The 21607-nt window shown below is 38.0% G+C and overlaps 3 long non-coding RNA genes across 5 annotated transcripts in view; 2 read left to right on the forward strand and 1 right to left on the reverse strand.

The window, feature by feature from the left end:
* LOC147795494 (uncharacterized) overlaps positions 1 to 6708 on the forward strand; it is a 60864-nt gene extending 54156 nt beyond the window's left edge. The window contains exons 6-11 of the long non-coding RNA XR_015423839.1: positions 265 to 361; positions 936 to 1086; positions 2025 to 2140; positions 2569 to 2669; positions 3117 to 3204; positions 4073 to 6708. This is a non-coding gene — a long non-coding RNA (uncharacterized LOC147795494). The remainder of the gene's footprint in view (positions 1 to 264; positions 362 to 935; positions 1087 to 2024; positions 2141 to 2568; positions 2670 to 3116; positions 3205 to 4072) is intronic.
* A 1351-nt stretch (positions 6709 to 8059) lies between these two features.
* LOC147795495 (uncharacterized) lies at positions 8060 to 10371 on the forward strand. Its single transcript, XR_015423824.1, has 2 exons — positions 8060 to 8163; positions 9406 to 10371. It is a non-coding gene; the product is annotated as an uncharacterized LOC147795495 (long non-coding RNA).
* A 4427-nt stretch (positions 10372 to 14798) lies between these two features.
* The window catches only part of LOC147795496 (uncharacterized), a 62967-nt gene continuing 56158 nt past the window's right edge, over positions 14799 to 21607 (reverse strand). For 2 of the 3 annotated variants that reach the window (XR_015423840.1, XR_015423841.1), the window contains 7 exons: positions 20924 to 21039; positions 17681 to 18129; positions 16851 to 16992; positions 15769 to 15880; positions 15429 to 15496; positions 15073 to 15137; positions 14799 to 14884 (listed from right to left, as the gene is read on the reverse strand). This is a non-coding gene — a long non-coding RNA (uncharacterized LOC147795496). The remainder of the gene's footprint in view (positions 14885 to 15072; positions 15138 to 15428; positions 15497 to 15768; positions 15881 to 16850; positions 16993 to 17680; positions 18130 to 20923; positions 21040 to 21607) is intronic. The other variant, XR_015423842.1, reaches the window with a different exon arrangement.

The following is a 21607-nucleotide window of genomic DNA, read 5'->3' on the forward strand; positions in this document are numbered from 1 at the left end:
ATAAATATTCATTGGAGGTTTACAACAGAAATATGAGGGATCATATGTGTATAGATATAGTCTGAGCCAGTTCCATACTCCCGTCACTTCAGGCATGAACTAGATTATATTTTCAGACTGATTTTTCATACAGTTTATTTAATGTGTGCTGGATTCTATTAGTCTATTCAAACACACATTTCTTGTGTTCCTTCACCACTTTAATGTGTGCTTGAGTCTATGAGTCTATTCAAATACACCTTGTCTTGTGTTCTTTCACCACAGCATGTTTATGTGTAGCACAACCCTGACAGAATGCTGGAACATGCCTCACGGATAAGAACTTGAGTTTCTCCTGCATCTGCCCTAACGGCTGCATCAGGTAAAGATGTCAATGGCTATTTCTTCTGCTTGAATGTCCTGAAGTCTTGGATAATGGCATTACATATTGTCCAGTAAATAATTGGGTGTGCAAGTACACAGACTGTCTTGATTCTCTTCATGTAAGAGGACATATGAAAATAGGGTCAGGTTATCTGTATATGTAGACATATCTGATGGGATAAGCCACAGCAGTTGCCCTGTCTGATCAGCTCTGGCTGATGTTTTATCAGTGCCTGGACACAAAGTCTGAGAAGTGTATGGACGTACAGCGTATGCTGAACTTGAATTTAGCCACTGTTGTTGGCCTCTTTTGGTAGCAAATATTGCTTCTTGGCTGTGTCCCAGAGTGTTGAAAAATACAAGATTGCAGGAAGTCATATCATACAATTCAGTGTTGGTACATGCATAATGAACACTGCTATAACAGACAGGTATACTGAACAAACATATACCTCTTGGCTCCTGAATTTTCTGTGTACATTTACTGAACATGGAAACTTTGCTTTACTTGAAAGAAACATGCAAAGGACTGGTGATAATGACTTGAAAGTTAAGGACAATTTTACTTTCAGAGGGGCTACTGTCAGCACGTGTCATGATCTGCACCGTTCATAGGCACATGTATAATGGGTGAATGGGTGGCTGTGTAGACCAGCCACTGAGTACCTGGAAGCAGTACGGGCAACGCTGATGTGGAAACTCTTGCTGGTTATCACTACAAAGGTAAAGATTTTTACCCTGTAAAAAGATTACAGTGGAAAGTACATATGCCTGCAGATTATTTTTTGCCACTAAACTTAAAGAAATCTTCATTACATAGTTTTTCTTTGCTTTCAATTGATGGTTCCCGATACATCTTTTAAAGCTTCACGTTAGAAAGGGATACTACCATGACCATCCAGCATTTTTGAGAGATGACTGAAAAGTACCCCGAAGGTGACTGAGATATGGAAGAAGATAATACCTTGAAGAAAATCCTCATACATGTAGTTTCAGTGTTACTTCTTTTCAACTTGATTTCTTCGTTGGAAATGTTTGCCCCAAATCCTCATTCCGAAAAGATTGTGAGGCAGGTTGCTCCCCATTTGAATGGGGAATGGATTTTTTGGTAACTGGTAATCGCTTCAGGGAATTTGGCATGAATGCTGTTATATTGTTATATTGTGTTCATTATCGTGACGCTGTTCTGTATTATTCAAATGACTCTCAGTCAAAAACTACTTTAGCTGTATATTGAAAGTACATCTAGGCAGCTATATCTTTTTGTTTCAAAAGTCAATATTTGTGGCAGAAATCATATAATTATAATTACAATTAAAATTATATATGTGGACAAGGATTCTGAAATTCAGAGAAACAAGTGTACATGTAAGGATCAAACTTAAGAAATGGTTCATTCACAAAAATAACTTTGTAATGGTTGACTATGAACTTAGCAGCAGTTTTTCATAAAATTTCTAAAAAACACTAGAACGTATATATATGCACAGGTTGAAAGTTGCATTGGTAAGTTGTGTAACTTTTTGTCTCTTAAAATTTAATTGTCATGGGCTGTAAAAAGTGGTTGGAAGATTATTCAGGTTCATTGCACCTGTGCTTTTATTTGGTCTGTGACATGCAATCCATGACAAGAAGCTTATTTGAATTTGTTTTTTGGACAGAAACTCACCCAAGAAAGTACCTTTCACAGTGTGCCATGGACTCCATGGGCGAGTGATTGCGCTGTCTCTTCCAGGGCAGCTCCTTGAAAGAACTGATCATCAGTTACATGGATATGGTAAGGATAATGCTTGAAGTCCAAGTGAATCATATCAAATAATGCTTGGATAGACCACAGTTGTACTGGGTTTGTGAGAGGTTTTGGGAACTAGGTGATTTACTTTTACTGTATAGATTGGTTAATTCCACTTTTCACTTAAAATCGAGCACCCGAAAAGTCACAAGTATTACCTGTGATTTATTCAGTAGAAAAGAGCCTGCATTTGGCACACTCAGAGAGGCTTTCTTGAACATATCAATCCAGTAACAATCAAAACTCAGTGTCCACACAATTATGCACGTCACAGAACACTAAAGACAAGTCCTTGGGCTCAGCAATGGTGTTCCATATTGTGCAGATTTTCTGCAGGGGAAGTGGTTGGATGTCAAAGGATGAATTAGAATACTGAAATTTGTATTATTATTGGAAACCAATCCCTTTTCCAGAATACTACATTATTTTTTCATCGTGGGAGATGGGCTGGTTCCGGATGTATTCGCAGTTATCAAGGATGTTGTCAAGACACCACCTCTGCCTGTTACTCCTGGTATGAAGATCTGTTGTTTTTGTTTCATGAGTTTCATTGTTTATTTATTGAAAAATTTTTAGACTTTACATGTACTTTTGAATTTGCCGTCAGTCTATTTTTAAGTCAGCCTTTTCAAAGTACTTTGCATTGTGAATTTACAAAATATCAATGTGACTGAATGTAAATTCCTTTTAAAACTATTTCAGTACCAAAGAAAATATTCTGTATTCAAAGACAATTTTTTGTTCACCCTAAAAATATTTCAATGTTCAAAATTTTGTGAGCTAATATAACCTGCTCATGTTCTCTTTGGTTCAATTCCATGTATCAAGTTTACTTGCTAACAACTAATGATCATGTACTGTTCTAAAGGGCCAAGAAATCTTCTGACATTGAAAACTAGTTCTGCTGTAAGTTGAACTGAGTAGTGCCAGCGATAGATATGCTTTACCCTTTTTTCTACAGGTTGTACTGAATACGTGCCATCCTTAATCTGAAGTGGGTTGGGCAAACACAGCACAGATATTGAACTAACTTGAGCAGAGAAAAAGTGGTAATGCTTGCTATGTTGGATGCAATCAGAAGGTTGGACAAACCCTCCACAGATTCTCTATCTTGGCCAAGAACCAGTCACGTGGCTTTCACTTTATTGCTATCTGGCATTTCCCGTCCAAAAGAACTCTACCTGTTTCAACTGAGGTACTATACCCACAGTTACCAAAGAACTGTACTCATTGCCTGTGGCATTGTGTGCAAATGCATACCGAGGTGCACACAGCTAATTACGTGCATTGCAAAGACCTTGCACAACAAGAGTTTGGTTCAATTATTTTGCAAAGAAGTAGTTTGGAAAAGTGTTTTTTTGTTTGTTCAAAAAGACGTAGTTTTTATTTGTGTTTTTATTAAATAAATCAGTTACCAATTACATTTAAAGAGAATCTGTGGGAGAGGTGTTATAAACCAGTCTCTGTTGGTGATCCAGGGAGTTTTCTAGTTTTCCTCGGCTTTGCTTCAGGAAAATCAAACATTCCACGGATCACCTGCAGAGGTTAGTTATACTGCACCATTCAAAGCTGTCAGTATTATTTTGTATGAAAGGAAAATAAAAGGACCCGATGCTATGAATCATAAGCCACAGTCTTTGAGTCATTAAGAAAATTGGAGCAAATCTTACATATTTGTGTGTCAAAGGTTTATCAAAGGCAATCTACTGTCACTTATCAAAGATACCATGCAGTGTTTGGACTGAGAAAATCTTGTACGAAAAGGTTACGTCTTAGCGTGTGTCGGAATCAAATTCTGAGTGGTTATGGCTTTCGTTCTTGCCATTGACACACTGCAGTAAACAGTCACAGAAGTGACCTTGTTTGATTACTTTCCTAGCATCTGACATTTGCTTCTTTTCACTTGTGTTTTTCTAGGTTGATACAACAGTAATCTTTGGGAATTGTCAGGTTTCCTGAAGCCTGCCCTGGGAATGCAACCCAGCAGCATAATCAGTGTGACGGTGCTTCCGATGTGGAGGGTGCTGATATGGGGTGCTCGCCACTGCTCGAGTCTTGCAATTTTGTTCACATTCTACCTTCCTTCATCTCTTTTAAAAAACGACGAGAGGTCCTTTCTCACAAGCACTGAAAACAGGGGTCCTATGTGGTGAAATAGCTTCAAACTGCATGGATGTTATGTCTCTTGAAAGTGCACCCTTGTCTCCAAATTGCACGGGTCCAGCACGTTTTCTGCACGGATTGAAACCTCCTTCCTAACTCCATCATCAGTGCATAACCAACGCAAGTATCACTGGGTAAAGCATGCCATTATCCTGAGGGTATTGTGTATTGACATCTATCTTGCTCTTGCCTTTGTGCAGAATAGCACACAATATGCTGCCCATCAGTCATAGCCTTGCTGCCATCTGGTTCTGTACACACATTAGCATTGTGTTTCCATATTATTGGGGGGGGGAGGGTTGAAACCAGACTTATGAAGTTGGAGCCTTCCTTTCCCTTATAACAATTATCATCCGGACCCATGAATGAAAACAAAATGACAAATTATTGTGGGCAGTGAAATTTCTGACTTTCTTTCCCTTTTGAAAGATTTCTCTTGAGCCAAATTCAGAAAAAAAGGAACAACACATTCACAGCAATTCCAGGGATCAAACTGGATACCTCACACTTAAAAATCTGATGTCTAACGGATGAATTGTTCTACTCCATTCACATGAGAAATTGTTTAGGTTAGAAAGTACCAGTTTGGAGCTGTATAATCTTCGATGGCAACAAAGTTACCTCTAAGCGGTAGGTACGATTTGCTGCCAGTGTGGCTACTCATGAGTAAGAGCCAAGGAATCTGTCACAAAATTGAGATCAACCTCTAACAGTCGAATGCTTCATCATAATTGGTTTCTTGCACAAATGTTCATGCATAAAAAAGCAAGAGTATGGGTTGGAAAATTGCTGAAAATATTGCAGTATCAGTGATAGTGGTGAAAATGTGGCAAAACCAGGAACATTTACCAACGTCCTGCATATTGTAGCTGTGAAAGCCTTCGATGAAATTGCAGGCATCCCTTGCATCAAACACCATGCACCAACCTTTGCAGGTGTGTGTTTCCTGTGCTTGTGCCATAGAGCCCTTTGTGGCTTCCACATTTTCCCAATGCTTATTTGTGCACGATATTTGAGTGTGGCATATTCATGAAGGAAATAAGAAGCTGGTTCTTTGTCATAAACTTTTCTTAATTAGAAATTTGTGCGTTGGTCAGTTTTATTTAAGATGTCTAAAATTATATCTTTAAGGTGTATCAAAAATGAAAAAATAGCAATACAAAATGGATCGGTAATTGATTGGTAATGGATTGGTACGCTGAACTTCTGAAGCTGACCATTTCAAGTACGGTTGCACGGGAAAGCTTAGTTTATGAGCTCTCAATTGATCTCTATAATCACAGATAAATAAAAGCTATTAGCCTGTCATAACAAAAGGTAAACACCTGTTTCGAGTGTGTGGGGTTAAGTGTGTCACCATCAAAAGCACATAAAATCTTCCTTATGTGCTTAAGCGCAAGTAACTTGTACAACTGGGCCATGATGTCTTGAGACGTCTGTGCTGGTCACAGGACAGTGCCGCAGGTCATTGTCTTATCGCAGTCGGAAGAAGGCAGAGTGATTTTCCCTCAATGATGCTGTGGAATGGCCTCCTTGGTCATCTGGTCTTATACCCAGTGATTATTTCCCTTTATTTATGTATAGGAACATCATGATGTTGTTGTGTTGTGATTCCGTATTCTAAATAAAAATCAAGGTCATGTACAACAACCTAGCAGTGGTGTGACAAGCAGTCCAAGAAATGCACCACTGCTGTGAAATTTATTGTAAATAGGGAACATAGACGCGTTGAAGGTGTTGCTGAATGAAGAGGTGAATCATTATCCTTTTTTTCTGAATAAGTAGTTAATTCCAAAGAAAGCTTGTTTATTTTATTCACAAATCCAGTGCCAGAACGTGTAGAAAGCTCAGAGAACCATCAGCCCTATCAGAGAAAAGGATGGTTTTACGTATTAATCTGTAAAACAACATTGCTTAATCATCCATAATGGCAGATATGCAAGTCAGGCATCAACAGGAAACTTCTAAACTAGCGGTATTCTTTCAGATGCAACCACACAGTGTTTGGCATCATACTTTTGATGTACTAATGCGTTGTAGTACTGAATTTCACTTATTTTTACATACAATCTGTCTAATGATTTTTTAAACTAACTGGTGATGGGTCTTTCCTTATCCTTTGTTTAGCTTTTATTTTAAGCAGCACACAGTTTAATTAGAAGTAACTGTAAGAATGTAACTAACTAAAGGTTGTGAAACCTTTATTTCGATTACACAGTATTATTTTGCACAAAAAATGGTGAAGGGGGTTATTTACCAGCACCAAGTGCACGGTCTGTTAACATTTAGCTTCATGTATTTTTTGTGTACATCTTCGGAAAGTATGCACAAGGAGCTGGAAACGTAAACCTTGGGTTTGGGCAGATTTGGGGCACACCTTTTTTGAAAGGGGGACAGTTACATTTTTGGGGGGGGGAGGGGTGGGCCCATAAAATTTTAATCTTTTGTCACACAATGTTTAATGGCCTTTCTAGAATATACTATTAGAAGGAAGGAAAATTAAACGGCCCCCAATGTTTTTCTCTGTATCAATAAAATGCCTCTTTTGCCTCCACCCTCACCTTTGGTAAGTCAATAATAAGGCTAAAATAGTCGTCTTATTTTAGTTGTCTTATTTATGTCGTGTTCTTTTTTATTTCATTGACCTGCCCTTGACCCACACCATCAACATATTTCGGGAAGAATATGTCAATAAAAGGTATCGTAACTGTAGTCTCTGTCAGGTGTGTGTGCTGTTTGTTGATTTTTAATTTGATTTATTTGAATTTGCCTATTTCCTTTTTGTTTTGTTTTATTTTTTTAATTGTTATTCGCTCGTGTGTACAAAATAATCAGTTCTTTTACTTTTCCAAAACGTTCACGCAGTTTTTGCTTTTCTCTTGGCGTGTCTCAATCAGGATCTTGAAGAACTTAGTTTCGTAATGTTAGCAAAGAGAGAGGTTTAATGTGTTCACTTTTTCGGTAGGATAATTCCACTGTAGGCAAAATGCCCTGTATATTTATTTAGATCACATATAAACGTTTATCTGCGACTGCTGGCTTCGCCAAGTGCTTCTTTTATTGGATGCCTCAAGTTAAAAAAATACCAAGGAGTTCGAGAAAGATCGTTTAAGAGTTTAATTTGACTAAAAGTTGGTACAGTGAGTCATCTGATTGCACATCAACATAATTCAAATTCCCTAGACTTAAGATACTGCGCTATACCTCGTGATTCGGGGCAAGTTTTTGCGTAGCGACCTCCGTCTCTGAAATGTAGAGTCCTTAAATTTGTGCCCTTCTTGTCCATTGAAAACAGTGTATTGGTGCAAGGGGTCTCTTATGTAACTAACAAAAGCTTGCCCCGAATCAAGAGTGTCTTTAGTGTGGAGAATTCAAATTGAATTAAAAGAACTATCAAAAGGCTCGTTTGATTTAAAGCCCCCACTTCGGCAATAAAAGAACGCGCATACTTCACGCCGTTCAGTCTTTGATACGTTCTCTCAACGTTCCCCTAGACGAACTTAAGAATGAATGAATAGCATTTGTTACGCACGATTTTCTTTGACGCTGTTCCAATTATTTGTTGCGTCCGATCGCCGCATTTGGTCCAGTTGTGATTTGCAAAGGCATCATGCGATATACGAGTAGAATGTGTTTTGTAGGGCAGGCATTTATGCAAATTTTGAAATTCCTTTGCCTGCACGTGGTAACCGGACATGCGCATTTCCAGATCGACGTTTGCCTCGCCCCCGAAGCTTGCAACATTTCGTCATTTGCTGCTCTGACCTTGCGTCACGAAACATCTCCCGCGAGGGCATCCAAAACGTGCCACTTTCAACAGTTTCAACGAGAGAGGTGTAATGACTGTAAGTATCAAATGTGAAAACGCATTTTGTAGCCTTTTAAGCCATGTTCCTCAACGTTAGCCCGGTCCGTTTACTTTCTTTTTTACTCCATTTGTCGAAGTTAAAGCAAAAATGCGACCGGGCGTTATCAAGTCGCAATTAATTTGTGGAACACGAACACGAGTAGTGCTGTAACTTTACTCGCTCAGCGCCTTAACACAAAATGAATTTGATTGTGGTCAATTCCCGTAACTGACGTAACCGAGCTTATTTTACGTATGCAAGCTGAGGCCCTATTGGCCGTTTTCTGGGACCTGAAGTGCATTGTATCGGATACTTAACAGAGTCCACTCTTACCAGCATGGGAAAATAAGTCAGAATTCTGAACAGACAAACAATATACTTCGTTTTGGAATTTAGTATCGAATGTAGTTGGCAAAAAGGCTCTTGAAAAACGTGTCGAGGTTAAAATATGACTGGAAAATAAGATTTCGTCATGCAATGTTAGGTTACGCCCCGGATCTCCGGTTAACGAAACAGTGAAAATCTGATTGGAAGAAAAATCCCTAAAAAGAAACGGCATTTTTCGCACTTTTTGCTGTGAGACAAATTTATTGTTGCCTTTGAATGACTAGAATTCCGAGCAGATTCATTCGTTTTTGCAATTTAAGATCCGTTCTGTGAAACACCTTGTTAAATTCTTTTCTTTCGAAGAGTTCCACAGGCGGACGCCATTAATTATTCAGGGCAGTGACTCATAAACTGTAAGAAAGCAAACACGCGTCAGGAACAGTTAAATGGACTAGGGAAAATCTAAGTCTTTACTTAGAAAACACTCAGAATTTTTCAGACGAGTCTCGTGGGGTTTTGTGCACAGGCTGCCTCCGTACAAGAAAAGAAACCATCTTGTTAGGCTAATTAACCCATTTATTGATGAAGAGTAAACCCAATTTTGATCTTGAGCATTTCCCACGTGGCATAAACTGAAAAAGTTAGAAGACTGATCCACTAAGATAAAACTCGCGCTTCGATGCAATTGGATTTACAGAATGGAACAAATTTGCCCGCATTTCCAATAATAAAGTCATACAGTGTATTAAACACTGCTGTTTCACTAGCATGATTGACAATAATTTGTTGCTTCTTGTGTGAATTGCTTTTTATTTTCTTGAGATGCTATTTGGACATTTTCAAGACATCATTTTGTATAAAGTAAAGAATTCTCATTGTCTTTTCTGTGTGTCTTGTTTGCTTTTGCTATAGAAACAGTCACCACGTCTCCAAGTTCCAGGCCACCACTGTAACAAGAGTGTAGACTGCAATCTCCTCCAGTCAAAAGGCTACTAGTAGAGACTAATAGAGTAGTAGAGACTCATTGATCCGAAGTTACAAGGTAAAACATAATTGTTAAAGTAGTGTCTTATCCCATATTTTGGAAATGTAGAAAATAAAATGGCCGAAATTGTTCCTAACCACATGTTTTAAAGTTGGAAAAATAATTGCTGCTAATGTGATTTTAACCCCAATAAATGAGTATAACTGACTAGAACTTCACAATTACTCTGGTATTTATTATAATTCAGTATTTTCAAATAAAACAAAACAGGTAGAAATATGTTGATCCCTCTGCCCTAATTAAACTTGAAATTAAAGCATAATGAACAGACTCTAATTGAATGGCATTACTTGGAGGACATGCAACATGCTATTAAAATTGTTCCTAAAAATGGCTAAAATTGTTCTAACCCTTACGTCTTGAAAGAGTAAAATTAAAAGCATAATTGTTGCTAAAATTGTTCTAACCCACATGTTTAAAAAAGTGAATTGTCTGAAACCTTGCATTTTAAAATTGCCATTAAAATTGTTCTAACCTCTCATGCTTTGAAAGAGTAAAATTGCAAGAATAATTGATTCTAAAATTGTTCTAACCCCCATGTTAAAAATGCGAATAACTATGTTTTAAAAAAGTAAAATTACAAGTATATTTGCTAAAATTGTTCTAACCCCAATGTTTGATTAAAAAAGTGAATTGTTTGCAACTTCGCATTTAAAAATTGACATTAAATTTGTTCTAAACCCCATGTTGTAAAAAAGTGACCTGTTTGCAACTTTTCTAACCTCTCGATTTAAAAAGTAGTAGATAAAATGGCGGAAATTGTTCCTAACCCCATGTTTTAAGAGTAAAACTGCATGAATAATTGCTTCTAAAATTGTTCTAACCCCCATGTTGTTAAAAATGTGAATAACTATGTTTTAAAAAAGTAAAATAACAAGTATATTTGCTAAAATTGTTCTAACCCCAATGTTTGGTTAAAAAAGTGAATTGTTTGCAACTTCGCATTTAAAAATTGACATTAAATTTGTTCTAAACCCCATGTTCTAAAAAAAGTGACTTTTTTGCAACTTTTCATTTAAAATTGTTCTCACCTCTCATTTAAAAAGGTAGTAGATAAAATGGCGGAAATTGTTCTTTACCACGTTTTAAGAGTAAAACTGCAAGAATAATTGCTTCTAAAATTGTTCTAACCCCCATGTTAAAAATGTGAATTAACTATGTTTTAAAAAAGTAAAATTACAAGTATATTTGCTAAATTGTTCTAACCCCCATGTTGTTAAAAAGTGAATAACTGTTTTAAAAAAGTAAAATTACAAGTATATTTGCTAAATTGTTCTAACCCCCATGTTGTTAAAAAGTGAATAACTGTTTTAAAAAAGTAAAATTACAAGCATATTTGCTAAAATTGTTCTAAACCCAATGTTTGGTTAAAAAAGTGAATTGTTTGCAACTTCGCATTTAAAAATTGACATTAAATTTGTTCTAAACCCCATGCTGTAAAAAAGTGACCTGTTTGCAACTTTTCTAACCTCTCTATTTAAAAAGTAGTAGATAAAATGATGGAAATTGTTCCTAACCCCATGTTTTAAGAGTAAAACTGCATGAATAATTGCTTCTAAAATTGTTCTAACCCCCATATTGTTAAAAATGTGAATAACTATGTTTTAAAAAAGTAAAATAACAAGTATATTTGCTAAAATTGTTCTAACCCCAATGTTTGATTAAAAAAGTGAATTGTTTGCAACTTCGCATTTAAAAATTGACATTAAATTTGTTCTAAACCCCATGTTGTAAAAAAGTGACCTGTTTGCAACTTTTGTAACCTCTCGTTTTAAAAAAGTAGTAGATAAAATGGCGGAAATTGTTCCTAACCCCATGTTTTAAGAGTAAAACTGCATGAATAATTGCTTCTAAAATTGTTCTAACCCCCATGTTGTTAAAAATGTGAATAACTATGTTTTAAAAAAGTAAAATAACAAGTATATTTGCTGAAATTGTTCTAACCCCAATGTTTGGTTAAAAAAGTGAATTGTTTGCAACTTCGCATTTAAAAATTGACATTAAATTTGTTCTAAACCACATGTTCTAAAAAAGTGACTTTTTTGCAACTTTTCATTTAAAATTGTTCTAACCTCTCGTTTAAAAAGGTAGTAGATAAAATGGCGGAAATTGTTCTTTACCACGTTTTAAGAGTAAAACTGCAAGAATAATTGCTTCTAAAATTGTTCTAACCCCCATGTTGTTAAAAATGTGAATAACTATGTTTTAAAAAAGTAAAATAACAAGTATATTTGCTAAAATTGTTCTAAACCCAATGTTTGGTTAAAAAAGTGAATTGTTTGCAACTTCGCATTTAAAAATTGACATTAAATTTGTTCTAAACCCCATGTTGTAAAAAAGTGACCTGTTTGCAACTTTTCTAACCTCTCGATTTAAAAAGTAGTAGATAAAATGACGGAAATTGTTCCTAACCCCATGTTTTAAGAGTAAAACTGCATGAATAATTGCTTCTAAAATTGTTCTAACCCCCATGTTGTTAAAAATGTGAATAACTATGTTTTAAAAAAGTAAAATTACAAGTATATTTGCTAAAATTGTTCTAACCCCAATGTTTGATTAAAAAAGTGAATTGTTTGCAACTTCGCATTTAAAAATTGACATTAAATTTGTTCTAAACCCCATGTTGTAAAAAAGTGACCTGTTTGCAACTTTTGTAACCTCTCGTTTTAAAAAATAGTAGATAAAATGACGGAAATTGTTCCTAACCCCATGTTTTAAGACTAAAACTGCATGAATAATTGCTTCTAAAATTTTTGTTAAACCCCCGTTTAAGAAGAATTGTTGGCAACCTTGCTTTTAAAACTCCCATGTTCTAAATCAACAAAATGTTTAAAGTATACAAACTTTATTTTAAGTTGATGATAATTGGAAGAGGAATAATAAACGAGCAGATTTGATAATTTAATTTCTGTGGCATTTATTCAAACATTAATAGAAGCTAAACAATACATATTACAATTTGTTACAAGTCTAGAAACTTTAATTAAGTTGATAATTGCAAGAGGAATAATAAATGAGATGTGATTATTATGTGTGGCATTTATTCACAAATTAATAGAAGCTAAAGAATACATATTACAATTCTAGAAACTTTATTTAAGTTGATAATTGCAGAGGAATAATAAATGAGATGTGATTATTCTATGTGGCATTTATTCACAAATTAATAGAAGCTAAAGAATACATATTACAATTCTAGAAACTTTATTTAAGTTGATAATTGCAAGAAGAATAATAAATGAGCAGATGTGATTATTCTGTGTGGCATTTATTCACAACTTGGAAATAGAAGGTAGGTGGACAAAGGACAAAGGACAAAGGACAAAGGACAAAGGACAAAGGACAAAGGACAAAGGACAAAGGACAAAGGACAAAGGACAAAGGACAAAGGACAAAGGACAAAGGACAAAGGACAAAGGACAAAGGACAAAGGACAAAGGACAAAGGACAAAGGACAAAGGACAAAGGACAAAGGACAAAGGACAAAGGACAAAGGACAAAGGACAAAGGACAAAGGACAAAGGACAAAGGACAAAGGACAAAGGACAAAGGACAAAGGACAAAGGACAAAGGACAAAGGACAAAGGACAAAGGACAAAGGACAAAGGACAAAGGACAAAGGACAAAGGACAAAGGACAAAGGACAAAGGACAAAGGACAAAGGACAAAGGACAAAGGACAAAGGACAAAGGACAAAGGACAAAGGACAAAGGACAAAGGACAAAGGACAAAGGACAAAGGACAAAGGACAAAGGACAAAGGACAAAGGACAAAGGACAAAGGACAAAGGACAAAGGACAAAGGACAAAGGACAAAGGACAAAGGACAAAGGACAAAGGACAAAGGACAAAGGACAAAGGACAAAGGACAAAGGACAAATTTTTAGCGGGAGGGGAGGCGGGTGGGAGTTTAAGGACAAATTTTTAGCGGGAGGGGAGGCGGGTGGGAGTTTAAGGACAAATTTTTAGCGGGAGGGGAGGCGGGTGGGAGTGTAAGGACAAATTTTTAGCGGGAGGGGAGGCGGGTGGGAGTGTAAGGACAAATTTTTAGCGGGAGGGGAGGCGGGTGGGAGTGTAAGGACAAATTTTTAGCGGGAGGGGAGGCGGGTGGGAGTGTAAGGACAAATTTTTAGCGGGAGGGGAGGCGGGGTGGGAGTGTAAGGACAAATTTTTAGCGGGAGGGGAGGCGGGTGGGAGTGTAAGGACAAATTTTTAGCGGGAGGGGAGGCGGGTGGGAGTGTAAGGACAAATTTTTAGCGGGAGGGGAGGCGGGGTGGGAGTGTAAGGACAAATTTTTAGCGGGAGGGGAGGCGGGTGGGAGTGTAAGGACAAATTTTTAGCGGGAGGGGAGGCGGGTGGGAGTGTAAGGACAAATTTTTAGCGGGAGGGGAGGCGGGTGGGAGTGTAAGGACAAATTTTTAGCGGGAGGGGAGGCGGGTGGGAGTGTAAGGACAAATTTTTAGCGGGAGGGGAGGCGGGTGGGAGTGTAAGGACAAATTTTTAGCGGGAGGGGAGGCGGGTGGGAGTGTAAGGACAAATTTTTAGCGGGAGGGGAGGCGGGTGGGAGTGTAAGGACAAATTTTTAGCGGGAGGGGAGGCGGGTGGGAGTGTAAGGACAAATTTTTAGCGGGAGGGGAGGCGGGTGGGAGTGTAAGGACAAATTTTTAGCGGGAGGGGAGGCGGGTGGGAGTTTAAGGACAAATTTTTAGCGGGAGGGGAGGCGGTTGGGAGTTTAAGGACAAATTTTTAGCGGGAGGGGGAGGCGGGTGGGAGTTTAAGGACAAATTTTTAGCGGGAGGGGAGGCGGGTGGGAGTTTAAGGACAAATTTTTAGCGGGAGGGGAGGCGGGTGGGAGTTTAAGGACAAATTTTTAGCGGGAGGGGAGGCGGGTGGGAGTTTAAGGACAAATTTTTAGCGGGAGGGGAGGCGGGTGGGAGTTTAAGGACAAATTTTTAGCGGGAGGGGAGGCGGGTGGGAGTTTAAGGACAAATTTTTAGCGGGAGGGGAGGCGGTTGGGAGTTTAAGGACAAATTTTTAGCGGGAGGGGAGGCGGGTGGGAGTTTAAGGACAAATTTTTAGCGGGAGGGGAGGCGGGTGGGAGTTTAAAGGACAAATTTTTAGCGGGAGGGGAGGCGGGTGGGAGTTTAAAGGACAAATTTTTAGCGGGAGGGGAGGCGGGTGGGAGTTTAAGGACAAATTTTTAGCGGGAGGGGAGGCGGGTGGGAGTTTAGAAACACAAAGAAACACAACCAAGGTCTTCATTCTCTTTATACTGCTTTACTGATGTTCATTCTTCCGAGTTGAAAGAAACTTCACTCATCTTCAGGCATCGGATGATCTTCCCAACCTGTATTCAACAGAACAAATACATATTAAATCACAATATATTTGCATAGTTGACAAACATTCTAGATTCCAAAGTATTTGACAAGCAGTGCATTTTTGTAGCGTTTATAAATTGTGAAGAACATCTAACGTGCTTTTATTGAGCTTTTGATTCCCATTTCATTATAAAAAAACAGGTTACAAACTTACCGGTACTATAATCTGTTCCTTCCTTTACATTGTCTACCTCCCCATTGATGAGTGAATCCAGAAAGCTGGAATAAACAATGTATAAAGGCATTATGCAAACTGCAAGGATTTTGTTCCATTTGCCACGCTCTGTTTATGATATTTTCCACCTGGGTTTTTACAAATAGTGAATGTTAAAATGCATATATTAAGGGTTAGCCCTGTCGAAAATATCAACTATGGTAGGAATGGACCACATCATTCCAAAGTGCTGGGAAACAGTGCATTCTAAACCAGCAGTTTTAAAGATAAATTCATGAAACTATATCTTCTTGTGCATTATGGTATATCAGCCAAAAACACATTCCAAGCCTAACCTTCAGGACAGTCATCTCGCTTCCGTCTGTCTCTCCTCCTGTCGATGTCCATGTAGGTGTCTTCCACGCTGTAATTAAAAAAACTGATAACGTTACACAGCCTACCAAAGCCGTTTTTGAGTTACAGTTGCAATGTTGGTTACAACGGTAAAACAGGGTTCGTACATTAAAAAATGCAACGTAAAACAAACGCTGACAAAATGAAATAACTAGGCTACAGCTTCGGAGGATTGACGTCCATGTTTTTAACATTTGAAGTGAGCATCCTGGAATTATGGCAGGCAATTTGTCACCAAAATATCACGGATAACAGATATAAAACATCATATCCACAACGTACCTCAATCAACATCAGCTTGTCTGCCTCTGCCGACTTTGGCAAGTCTGCCGACTTCAGCACATCTACCTCTGCTGACATCAGCATCTCTCTGTGCATTTGTGACTATCTCTGCCTGCAACAAAGGGGACATGGGATGGCTGCATAATCAATAGTTCTTTACAAATCACTTTCAGTATTAAAGTCCACTGCAAGGTTTCTGTGCAAAAAGATACATAATTTGTAATGTATACTTTGTACACACGATAAGACAGTTTGTGGTGCAGTAACTATCCTGAATACGTCACTTCCTGCTGAGACCGACTATTGAGGAGGGACTGTGGTAGACAATGTGGATTCCTTTCATACAACTTGCTTTTTACTTTTTGTGGGAAAAGAGTATTTTGGAGAAATATGATGCAAACGAAAGGGAAAGTAAAAAAACGTCCAATAAACTAAATCTGACGGCCGTGTGAAATTCGTGTCTTTAAGCTTGTATACCAATTGGCAAGGTCATTTATAAATGATTCATCTGCTGGAAATATTCAATATAACGGAAAATAAAGTAACATTTTGGGACTGTCCTTTTTTCGTCTACCTCCAAATAAAGTTGCCCATTCATCTCTTGGTTTTCAGCTGCCGTTTTTGCAGTTGTGTTTCAAAACAGAATCAAAACCCACATCCACATACATCCCCAATCCATCCCACATTCAAAGGCTCACACCAAGAGGAGGTCGTTTTTCAATTTTATATTAACTGTTAAATCATATGATAAAATATCCAAAGAAGCTACAGATTGCAACTTCTTCATTTTACCAGAAAACCACTTGATGGTATTATTTACAGCTGAAACCCTGACTTTTGAAAAAGCAAGATTATCGACCAACTTTCAACACCGCCATAAGTAACAACTCTTGAAATTCAGTGGTGTAATATTTGACAATATTTCTATGGCAATGCCCTGCAATGCAGACTGTGAAGAGCAATCAAGTTTGTGTTTGACACATCATAAATGTTCACAGACTTCACAAACATCGTGTATGAAATAACAATTATTTGCCCAAATGCTGAGCTTCTTCTGAAATTGCAAAAGAAATCTCGCTCACCTTAAAAGTGAAATCTGTAAGGCGTCTGAAACTGCTGTTTGATGAGATGACAGAGATGATCAACTGCTCTGTTCTTAGTTTACTGGAAGCCAATGATGTATGTCCCTCAATAGCCAGCAAGCTATGAGAAGCCACACAATACCTGCATTTGAAATTGGGTCAGTAAAAGCAAGGGTTTAACAAAAACGTCAAATTATTCTTTTATTCAAGCATGCTAAACTTAACCTGTCAGGGTGAGACTTTAATAAAAGACTGATAGAATATGTAGAAATGCAAAACAGAAAAAAAGGAATGCATGTCAACCAAGAAACATGCAGTTGTCTTCTGCACTTTTACTGGACAGCTCAGAAAAGGACAGAAAATTTAAAAAATTTACAGCTTTTCTAGATGTTTTGGTTCACTGGTTTTTCCAAAGTTGATACCAAAAAGCCTAATTCAATATGAAATCAATACAACTTCAAACAAATTTTATAAAGGCAAATAGATTTCTACTGAATGCAGAAAAAGGATGGGTTCTTGATTATGAAATGGCTACCCGCAAGGTTCTTGGGAAATTATTATTATTATTCATTTCTGATAATGACACAAAGGATTCCTAAAAAGTACCCTTGGCACTGTAGCTGGCAAGCCTGAAGAAACCTGCTGTGAGGACACAATGAGAATCAGATTGGGACTCAAAACCCTATCCACGTGCGGACCGAGCCGAAAATAAAGTATTCTCTTGGTTTCCAGTTCAAATAGCAATTCCAAGCGTAGTTCACAACTTTTATGACAACGGTTTGGGCAATGCATAATGTCGAAAGCTTTGATTTAGTAAATACGCTACTCACATTCACGAGATGCAACACCGGCACAGAAGGGCCCACTGCAGAAAAGTAGCCACTGGGAACTGGTATCAATGGCAAGGCGTATGCCGGAGCATAACATCAATGGCATCAAGAGACAGGTAGCACACATAGGATAGTTGGGCATCTACGAGGGGGCTGCATCAAGGCCTCGTGGAGAAACAACAGAACAGCGCTATCCGTGGAGCGGTGATGTTGGTAGGAAAACGTCCACAAATGGTTGGAGGATCAGTGACGAGACGCCATACTCAAATCCTTACGTGCGTTGTCCGGGATGGGATTCCCCGGTCACTGAATGCATGGGCGGAAAGGCATCCACTGAGATGGAAGAGCTTCGCAAACAGCTCTGTAGTGGGGACTGGTATTATCCACATCGCTGTGACATCCTAAGGAAAGCAGCATAGACTGGATGGCGTCTAGTCTCACTTCAGTTTCTTGGCATGAATACGAAAATCAAAGAATGGACACCATTAAATACACGTAAAACCGTGGAGAAATTAGTTGTTCTTAGCTCCCAAAACAGATGACAGTCAACCAAACAATTTGCATTAATGCACAAATTCAAAATGTTACTCTTTTTCTGTTGCAATTAAAATTCAAACTTTGTATTTGAGATTTGCAGGCTTATATAGCTTATAGCTGAACTCAGAATTGAGTGAGTAGTGCATCTTGAAGACCATATTTTAGTATATCTGCTCAAGTTGAAGTTTACACCCTATAAGGTACATGTACATGTATGTACCGGGTACACGTACTTATACCTAAAAAATCATAACCCCTTGTACAATAAAACACATTGATTCTAATGACACTATCGAGACAATCTGATGTCTTTACAATGAGATCAGAGAAAGTGGTCTAATAGGTAGTTGTGGGCTTGACTCTTGATTACATTAGGATTGAATCTTGTTTTAGGAGTGAATGGGGGAGATATTAATTATGAGGCATGGGCTAATTGACTTGGGAGCCAAGAGCCACCGCAGGTAATACCTGTACACGTACATTTAAAAGAAAATCTTGAGAAGATGATGCAGCATTGTTACCAGAATAAACATCATCAAATACAATTTCTCAAGCAAATTAAACACATACATACTGACGGTGTTGGCACTGATCTTTTGCAAGACAGATTTTCCTAAACTTGTCAGTATTCTCATCAGTCCTAAATGTATTTCCTTTTAAAGCAACCTTTTAATGTTCGGTATGGAGAACTCGGGAGCCAAGGAGAATGTTCAGTATACCCCAATGTTTGGTACATAGGTGTTCAGAATAGCAGTATTGGGCTGAATCACTTAAACTATTTAAGAACTTTACAGCACTGGAACTTAACAAACAGCTGAATTTTTGTGTATAACGTTCACTGCAGTCATTTAAACAAATTTATATTCGTAATGAAAATGCAACATGAAGTAATTGATGCAAAATGAACAAAATCTCAATTAACTACACTTCGACAAAGTTAGGAAATTCCCATTGATGCAGGTCAACTTTGAAAAAAGTATTCAGAGGGAGCTCCTTGAACAACAGCAGGCAATTTGTCTCAAAAATGATGAATCCATCAAGACATAAGGAATGACAAGATGGAAACACTTTTAAATCTCTACCGGTAAATCTCAAATAATAACACGTCATCACAAATCATCATATCCAATGCCAGCTGGTCTTCCTCTGACGACTTCAACTCTCTGACTGTCTACCTCTGCCATTAGCTTGTCCACCTCTGCTGATGTCAGCCTGTATACCTCCACTGTCAGCGTGACCACCTCTGCCGACCTTAGCACATCTATTTCTGCTGACATCATCCTGTCTACCTCTACTGTCAGCATATCCACTTCGGCCGACATCGGCCAGTCTACCTCTGTCAACCTAAGCACCGATGCTAACTTCAGCCTGTCAATATCTTCAGCCAATCTCTAACGACTTCAGGCTGTCTACATACATGTATGTGTACCTGTGTGCTTTTTTGACTCTCCCTTTATGCAACAAAGGTACGTGTAAACAGGAAGATATTATTGTTTTACTAGAGAATCTGCAAAACCAAACTTTTACTTTCACCACTTGAAACTTTCAAGTTTAAAATACACTTTAAACTTTCTATATGAATTATGAAAAGATGCATAATTGAGCTGAGAATGCAGCGAGGAAATATTCAAAGAATAGGTTTTAGTACGATGACAGGTTTACATGACACAAGTACATGTACATTCGAAAGCGCTGACAGTCTTGGCCTTATTGCACATTGATAACAAACCCAAAGACAGGAACAATGAATACTGAATAAACATTGTAAGGAAAATAGGGCTGGCAGTTGAGTCAGTTTGTAAGTCATTGTATTTTATTTATTTCAAATTTTGCTCTGGCCGGAAGGGGAATACTGACAAAGTTCCCAACAGGAACGTTTCGCACAGTATGCATCCTGGTCTTCAAGTGTCAAGTAATACCTAAAATGTCTATCAAACGTGGCAGTTACATGTACTTTCACCCAACACATCCAATGAAAATAACCATCCCCTGTGACAAGGAATATTACTGTAAGACTTGAGCAATGTGCCAACATCTTCCTATCCAAATTGTCTTTACATGTATTGATACATGTCACATAAGTGTAATGCAGCCCTACTGTGCTGTACACAGCACTGACAGAGCAAGCTCCAAGTGTCAAAGTTCAGTTTTTGGCACAGGTTTTGCCAAAAAATTGCACTTGCACTGGTAATTTTTAAAGTGAATTTCTTGTTATTACTGAATCTAAGATGGAGGACATAATACGGCACAGATGTCAATTTTCCTGTGCACTATGCTGCTGGATCTGAGCGTATTAGTCAGACCTGTATGCGTGGAAGGTTACAAGGCAGTTTAATTTAGAATGGTCGCATGGTGCTCAATACAGGATTTCATGCTGCTGGGTTCATACATGTACAACGGACAAAAACACTATTAAAAATGATCCCAATTTCAGAAGAACCAAATGTTATAAACCGTTACACGTGGATCACAACATTCATTACAAAATGATCCCAACGTCAGAAGAACCGAATGTGATAAAAAGTTGCACACGGATCACAATATTTTCAATGAAAAAATTGATGTTTTTATGACACGGTTTTCCTTTTAGATGACTGTAGATCACTGCAGGGAAAAATCAGTGGTGTGGGTTTATGGAATTGTTTCCTACCGGTACCTTGTTCATACGTTTGAGCTTCTCAAGTTCAGGATAGGAAAGAGACTTACCAAACTGCAGAGAGCAAAGAAACTTCACAATTCCTGAGTTACATCAAATTGATGATTTGAGATATGACGTACACGTACAGTACATGTAAGGCTGCATGCTGAATTGTAAATAGCACCTGGGAAGAAAATGTCAAAATGGAAAATGCCAAAAATTAACTAAAAGAAACATCTGCAAATGTATGACATCATGGTCTGGTCATTGCTAGACTGAAACAACAGTAGTAGATGTACCTACATGTACCGGTATGGTACGTGTACATGTACGTACAAGCCACATACACGTACATGTATGTGTACACTTGTTTGGTGTAAGACTCCTTCATTGAATAATTTTACTGTCAACCTCTACACATGGTACATGTACATACATGTAAATGTATACCCATGTAAGCTCTTTTTGTTTCACACGGGATCTGGATCTTGAATAGAAAATTACGACGCGCATCTCATTATGCAAGGTGCAAGCCTATTTCAAGGTAACGAACAAACTGACAAGATCTTTTGCATTCCCCAAAACATCGAAAAGTATGTCTCGTTTTCTCTAGGCCAGTTTCGATTTATAAACTAGTTTCATTTTATGGCAACGTTGCTAGACAGGCTTGTAAAAGCATGTCAAAAAACTCAAACTCAAAACTCAAACGGACCCATGCGCAAGTGTGTGGTGAGCAAAGCCCGCTTCTTTTG

The sequence above is a fragment of the Acanthaster planci genome, unplaced genomic scaffold, assembly GCF_054643075.1.
Source record: "Acanthaster planci isolate LZ-2023a unplaced genomic scaffold, COTS_SCS Contig14, whole genome shotgun sequence".
Taxonomy (NCBI): domain Eukaryota; kingdom Metazoa; phylum Echinodermata; class Asteroidea; order Valvatida; family Acanthasteridae; genus Acanthaster; species Acanthaster planci.